Source organism: Spermophilus citellus (genome assembly GCF_964194105.1).
Source record: "Spermophilus citellus genome assembly, chromosome: 18".
Classification (NCBI taxonomy): domain Eukaryota; kingdom Metazoa; phylum Chordata; class Mammalia; order Rodentia; family Sciuridae; genus Spermophilus; species Spermophilus citellus.
The window spans coordinates 6,272,605-6,280,437 of NC_138200.1; the positions used below are offsets into that span (position 1 = coordinate 6,272,605).

Consider the following 7,833-nt stretch of genomic DNA (forward strand, 5'->3'; position numbering starts at 1 on the left):
AGATCTCTTAAAACTCAACAATAAGAAATTAGGCAACCCAATTTAAAAATGAGCAAAATAGCTGAACAGAAAAAAAGAAGATATACAGATGGTTGTTATAGTGCGCACATGTATGAATATGTAACAACAAGTCCCACTATTATGTACAACTACAATGCACCAAAAAAATGGTGAGGGGGGTGAGAAAAAAGAAGGTATACAGATGGCAAATAAGCATACGAAAAGGCATTCAACATCATATGTTGTAGGAAATGAAAAATTAAAACAACAATGAGATACTGCCTCTCCCCATTAGAATGGTCCAAATCCAAAACACTGATACCACCAAATGCTGGTGAGGACACGGAGCAGTGCGAACTCTCATTCATCATTGGTGGGGATGCGTGCTCACGCAGCCACTCTGGAAGACAGTTTGGCCGTTTCTCACAGAACTAAACATACTCTAACCATATGGTACAGCAGTCGAGCTCCTTGGTATTTACCCAAATGAGTTGAAAACTTATGTCCACACAAAAACCCGAACATGGATGTTCATAGCAGCTCTAGTCATAATTGCCAAAACCTGGAAGCAACCAAGATGTCCTTCAGTAGGTGCATAAATTATGGTTCATATAGACTGAGTGACAAAAAGACAGGAAGGAATCTAAAATGAACAGTGCTGTGTGGAAAATGTCTGTCTGGTAGGATCCCAATGATATGACATTCTGGAACAGCAAAACTAGAGAGACAGTAAAGATCAGGGGGTTAAGAGAAGCGAAAGATAAATTGGTGGAGTTCTGGGGTGTTCAGGACGGTAAAACTATTCTATGTAATGCTGCAAGAGTGGCTACATGTCATTACAGCTTTGTCTGGCTCTATGGAATATAGGACACCAAGAACCAGGCTCAATGGCGCATACCTGTAATCCCAGTGGCTCAAGAGGCAGAGGCAGGAGGATTACAAGTTCAAAGCCAACCTCAGCACCTTAGCAAGGCCCTAAGCAACTTAGTGAGAACTTGTCTCAACATTAAAAATAATAAAAAAGGCTGGGAGCCAGGTGCAGTGGTGCTTGCCTATAATCCCAGCAGCTTGGGAAGCTGAGACAGGAAGATCGTGAGTTCAAAGCCAGATTCAGCAAAAGTGAGGTGCTAAAGAATTCAGTGAAATCCTTTCTCTAAATAAATTTAAACACAAAATAGGTCTGGGGATGTGGTTCAGTGGTCGAGTGCCCCTGAGTTCAATTCCCAGTACACAAAAATAAAATAATAGGCCTGGAGGTGTGGCTCAGTGGCTAAGCACCCTGGGTTCAATCCCCATACAAACATATGTAGAAGGAACCCTATTGTCAACTAGGATAGATTCTGGGAGATAATGATGTATCAGTGTAACAAATTATCAATTATAAAAAATGTACAATTCTGGTGGGGGATGTTGGTAATACTAGAGGCTATTATAACAGGTGTATGAGGTGGGGAAGGAAGGGTATGAGAAATTGATGTACCTTTCCTCTCAATTCTGCTGCAAATCTAAGACTGATCTAAAACACAAAGTCTGGTTTTTAAAAACCATATACACCATAGATTGTACACTGTGCAGCTCGATGGTGAACCCTAACATAAACTAAAGACTTTAGCTAATAACATTGTATCAGTGTTGGCTTATTGTAACAAATGTACCGTAGTAATGCAAAATGTTAACGGGGGATTTGGGGGAAGGAGGTAGTAAGGGAGTATATTAAACTCTGTATTTTTCACTCAATTTTCCCTATACACTAAAACTGCTTTTTTAAAAAGTAAGTTAATGAAAAAGAAAATCAGAGATTAACAGATGTCAGGCAAAAACGACAGGCGTCCAAGCTGCAGTAGGTGCCCACTCTAATAACAATTTGCACGTTGGGACCTGATTACGGCAATTAGAAAAGACAAATGTCCTTTGCATACTTAAGGATTTAAGAACAGAGTCACAATTCCTGGACACACAAGTTTCTCCCCGTGATACAACTTTCCAGGCTTCTCTTTGTGACTTTGCTATTGCAGGGAGAGAGGAAGCCAATCACGAATGGACCACTACCGACGTCACGAGTCACCAAGGCTCCCAGGGCTCAGCCCTCTGTGGCGCCCTCTGGCGAGAGGAGAGATGGCTCGACCGTGAGAGCGCGCCAGTCTTGTCCGTTGACTCTGGCCAGGTTCCCCCGCCACGTCCAACACCCCTCACGCCCCCCGGCGACTCCAGTCACTTTCCGTCTCCACACTGCCAGGGCTTGCGGAAGAAACCCAACTGCGAGGGAAAAATACTGAGAGGAAAGAGAATAGCCCAAATCCCTGGCATCCAATCAGATGCGGGCATTAGCACTGCAGCTACCCAATCAGATCAGCCAAAATAGCGCAGGTATCCAATAGGATGGGGCCGAGTTGCCATGACGACACGAGTTTCCATAGGTTTCCAGGGTCCGGCGCTCCATCGCTGAGTGCGGCCTGGCGCCTGGCAACGCTGAACTACCCGCTCCAGCCCGCGCGAGCCGGTCGGAGGCAGCCAATGAGGCAGGGCCGAGCCGCTCCGTGACGTCACTAGCGGCCCAGCCGCCAGCGCGCACTTGCTTCCGGAGTGGTTGGTGCGCGTGCGCACCTGGGTTCGCCTCCCTCCCTCTCCCCAGTTTGAGGAAGAGCTAAAGGGCGGGAAAGCGCGTGAGGCGAGGTGTGAGGCGAGGTGGGGACAGCCCGACTGACTGACTGGCCGACTGTCTGATAGACCTCGAGGCGGACTCCTCTGTTTCAGTAAAGGCCTGGGAGATGTTGTGACCCCTTAAAATTCTGAGGGACAGAGCCCCGAAGACAAGGCCACCCAGAGAAGGGCTGGGAGGGAGAGCCCCGCGGGCCGGGGAAGGCCAGCAGCAAGTGGTCTCTGCAGAGACCAGGGCGGAAGGACAGCGCAGGGCCAGGCCAGGGGCCCTGCTGACCAGGAAGGACCGTTGCCTAGAGGGAGGGGACAGAAGTCACAGATGGAGGACCCCAAGGCAGACACGGAGGCAGGGGAGAGGGGACAGCGTCAGGGCTGGAATGGACAGTGAGGAAGAGGATTGTAGAGGGTTAGGGCAGGTAACAGGCAGGGACAGTGGGTCAGACAGGAGGGAACCCGAGGTGGAGACCCAGGGTACCCGGCAGCGTGGGAGCCGGCCGCACAGACATCCGGGGGTCAAAGAATAAAGGTAGAGAGACCACAGAAGGCAGCAGTGCAGAGCGATGGGACAGTGACAGGAGGGACAAAGGCCAGGGAGACAGTGGTAGGAATAGATACAGAGAAGAAGGTGGCAGTTGTAGGGACAAGAAGACAGGCTCCAAGGTGATAGCAGTGTACAGGGCAGTGACAGCGAGAAGACGGAGATAACAGAAGCAATACCAGAAGGAGTGACAAAAATAGAGAAGGTGCCAAAGACAGAGTTGGAGGCAACAGTGACTGAGGCAAAGAACAAATTCAGACAGAGCAGGCAGGGATAAGGGTACCCGTGCTGGAGAGGCAGGAAGATATTCCAGAAAAGGAGCACAGCAATACACAGAGGGGACAGAGAGAGAACAGAATCAGAGAGGACAGAGACAGATCAAAGGCAGAGATAGGGCACCATGACATAAATAGAGGAAACAGAAGCAGAGCAGGGGGCGGAGATGGTGGATTCAGAGTGGAAGGAGACAGACAGGGGAGACAGATTCCGAGAAGACAGCCACAGAATGCACAGACTCAAAGTGGAGAGCAAGAGTGGTGACAGTCCCCAAGTGGGAGTAACAGAACAGTCAGTGACAGAGATGAAGAAACAGAGGCAGAGAGGAAGGCAACAGAAGAGACAGTGACAAAGATGAGAGCCACAGAAAAGACATGGAGATAAGATGGCAGTAAAGAGATATGTGGTAAGAGCAGACAGCCTGGATGTAGAGCTTGAAAAAGGGGTACAGGCAGAGCCAGAAGCAGAGTTGTGTCCTCGGAGGATGGCTCTGGGGGAGAACATGACCAAGACACACCAGAGAAAGATAAGGACACAGACCAAGTCTCAGAGATGAATGGAGACAAGGGCAAAGAGGAAATTAGAGGGTCAGATTCCCTGAGAGATGAGGGTGATACACAAAAGCAAAGATGGCTGGAGATGCCACCAAAGACTCGGAGAACAAAAGGGTAGTTACCAACTGAGACCTACCACCCGGCCTAATAGCTGATTCTAACAAGTACTGAAAACCAGGAAGGATTAAGTTTCTTTATGCCACCTTGGTAAGTTATGACCTTAATTTGAGAATGTGTTTTGCAAGGTCTTCACCCAGGTTCTAGATTTGTGACCATGTTTCTGAATTCCCTTGTCTTTCTTTGGCCCACTGTACCCAAAGCACAAAGATGAAGAAATAGAGACAGAGAGGTTGGCAATAGAAGTGACAGTGACAAAGGTATAGAGACCAGCTGGGGATGTAGAAATAAAAGTAAGGGTTATTTCATTCATTCTTGAGGAAATGGCAGTGAACAAAACAACATACACTCACCCATGTAGTTCTCAACCTAGTTGGTAAACAGATGATAATATCAACGAGTGTAATCTGCTTACAAGAAAACTTAAGCAAAGCTAAGAGGAGAGAGTGATGAGGTTGCTGGCTAGGTTATTCAGAACAACGTTAACCATCAAAACAACTTACAATGTTGGATGGTTTTTTATTTTAATCAAAGGCATTGAAGGTCTCACAGGATTTATCAGGCTGTAACTGAAGGGAAATCAGGAACCCAGGGAAGTAATCAGAATAGTTATCCTATATTGAGGAAATTTTACAATCCTGACAAATTTGAACTTTTTTTGTAATAGCATTTCTGATGATGAGAATAAAAATAAGATGCCTATCCGAGGTTGGTATTTCACATTAAACTATGAAAGCAATGGTTGTACCTTCAGGATAAAGGGAACCAAAGTAAATTGGCCCTTGGTTGTGAATTTGCATCCTGTTCCTTGTATGGTCCAATAGCTTCAAGTTGTCGATTTATTTAAAGTTCCAGACTACAACTGTATTTAGCACATATATAAAATTCTCTCTGGAGAAAAAAAAACTTTTGTTAATGGCCTCCATTATTCCTATAAACATATTTCTTTCGACTGAGTAGCACTCAGTCAGATATAACCAAGGATCCTAAGTACCAGGATTGAGAACAACAGAAATAAGAAACATTGAAAAGAGACCTACTAATACTTATGGTACTGGAATTACCAAACACATAACATATGCTTCATTAAATAAAAAGTTGTAATTTTGTTGGATCCAAGAAACTATTTAAAAAGTATCTAGATGGTTTGAAAATAACACTTTTATAAATTGAAAATGGTGAATGGGGTTAAAAGTAAAATTAACATCTGAATAGAGAAATAGTGAATTGGAACATAGGGCAGAACAATTTATTCACAATATAACTCATCACGAAGAGACAAGGCAGGAAGCATGTAAAAGAAGTGAAGTTGGGCTGGGGATGTGGCTCAAGCGGTAGCGCGCTTGCCTGGCATGCATGCGGCCCGGGTTCGATCCTCAGCACCACATACCAACAAAGATGTCGTGTCCGCTGAAAACTAAAAAATAAATATTAAAAATTCTCTCTTTCTCTCTCTCTCTCTCTTCCCCTCTCTCACTCTCTCTTAAAAAAAAAAAAGAAGTGAAGTTATGTGGTGGATGGAGAATATAGAGTAAGAAGGGTTTATTGCTATGATTGTTGTGTGGGTTTGTGGGGTTTTGGTTGTTTGCTTGTTGCAGTGCTGGGAATGGAACCAAGGACCTGGCACATGAGAGGCAAGTGCTCTACCATTGAGCTACATCTCTAGCCCAAGTGAGAAGCTTTTATCTATACTGTATTTTAAATCCTAAAAGAAAGGAGAGGGTAAAAATGTGGCCAAAGAAATAATGGGCCTCACTCTCGTACCCCACTGACCACTCCCTCAACATCTCCAGGATTTTCACCAACAAATGTCATGCAGTAAACCTTAGAGGCACTGTTGAAGAAACATACCAAGAGGCCCAACGGGGCTGGGGATGTGGCACAAGCGGTAGCGCGCTTGCCTGGCATGTGTGCGGCCCGGGTTCGATCCTCAGCACCACATACCAACAAAGATGTTGTGTCCGCCGAAAACTGAAAAATAAATATTAAAAAAAAAATTCTCTCCTTTCTCACTCTCTCTTAAAAAAAAAAAAAAAAAAGGCCCAACGATCCACAATTGTGGACCTCAACCAAAGAACCTTGAAGCTATGTGGGATTTGCCAGTCTCCCAAATCAAGTTTACAGAAAATCGGTGAAGAGTAGGATTGAATTCACATTTATGTAGTAGGTGAATCTGGACTGGGAAAATCAATGTTAATCAACTCATTATTCCTCACATCTGTATTCTCCAGAGTATCTAGGTCCTTCCCATAGAATAAAAAAGGCTGGGCAGTGGAACAATCCAAACTTTTCACCAAAGAAGGTGGTGTTCAGTTGCTGTTCATAATAGTTGTTACCCTAAGGATTTAGAGATGCAGTGGATAATAGTAATTACTGGAAGCCTGTTATTGACTAAATTTTAAGTAAATTTTAAGATTACCTAAATGCAGAATCTCAAGTAAATAGACATCAGATGCCTGATAACAGAGTGCAGTGTTGTTTATACTTCGTTGCTCCTTCAGGACATGGACTTAAACCATTGGATATTGAGTTTATGAAATGTTTGCATGAAAAAGTAAATATCATCCCACTATTGCCAAAGCAGACACAATCACACCCAAGGAATGCCAACAGTTTAAAAAACAGATAATGAAAGAAATTGGAGAAAATAAAATATATGAATTTCCAGAATCAGATTATGAAGAAGAAAATAAGCAGGTTAAAAAGAAAAAGGACCGTTTACCTCTTGCTGTGGTAGGTAGTAATATTATCATTGAAGTTAATGGCAAAAGGGTCAGAGGAAGGCAGTATCCTTGGGGTATGGCTGAAATTGAAAATGGTAAACATTGTGATTTTACAATTCTAAGAAATATGTTGATAATAACACACATGCAGGACTTGAAAGATGTTACATAGTAATGTACACCATGAGAACTACAGAAGCAGAAAATTGGCAGCTGTAACTTATTATGGAGTTGATAACAACAAAATAAGGAACAGCTTAGGAAGAGTCCCTGGCACAAATGGAAGAAGAAAGAAGGGAGCATGTAGCCAAGATGGAGAAGATGGAGACAGATGGAGCAGGTGTTTGAGATGAAGGTCAAAGATAAAGTTCAAAAACTGAAGGACTCGGGCTGGGGATGTGGCTCAAGCGGTAGCGCGCTTGCCTGGCATGCATGCGGCCCGGGTTCGATCCTCAGCACCACATACCAACAAAGATGTTGTGTCCGCTGAGAACTAAAAAATAAATATTAAAAATTCTCTCTCTCTCTCCTCTTTCACTCTCTCTAAAAAAAAAAAAAAAGTGAAGGACTCTAAGGCTGAGCTTCAGGGATGCCATAGGTAAATGAAAAAGAATTTGGAAGCCAGCATAAGGAATTAGAGGAAAAGTGTCATCAGTTTGAGAAGGAGAAGGCAAACTGGGAAGCTCAACAATAAAATTTAGAACAACAGAACTCTTCAAGGACCTTGGAAAAGAACAAGAAGAAAGGGAAGATCTTTTAAACTCTGTACTGACCACCAGTTACATATCAATTGCCAATAATCCAGTTGGACATCAGTGTTTGTTGGATCCGTTTGACCAATTTGCACCAGTTTTATCCATAATGATGGATTTAACAGCATGACAAAAATTATTTTTTATTGTTGTTCTTGATGGAGATTAAGATGCTCTGAATTTTTTAGGGTGTTGTATACTTAGAAAATAACAGC

At 43.8% G+C, this 7,833-nt stretch overlaps 1 pseudogene across 1 annotated transcript; it reads left to right on the top strand.

The window, feature by feature from the left end:
• The first annotated feature begins 2,115 nt into the window (after positions 1–2,115).
• On the top strand, positions 2,116–7,626 carry LOC308637359 (septin-7-like; annotated as a pseudogene). The gene is made up of 4 exons: positions 2,116–2,126; positions 2,426–2,586; positions 6,184–7,264; positions 7,428–7,626. The product of its transcript is annotated as a septin-7-like (transcript).
• The last annotated feature ends 207 nt before the right edge of the window (positions 7,627–7,833 follow it).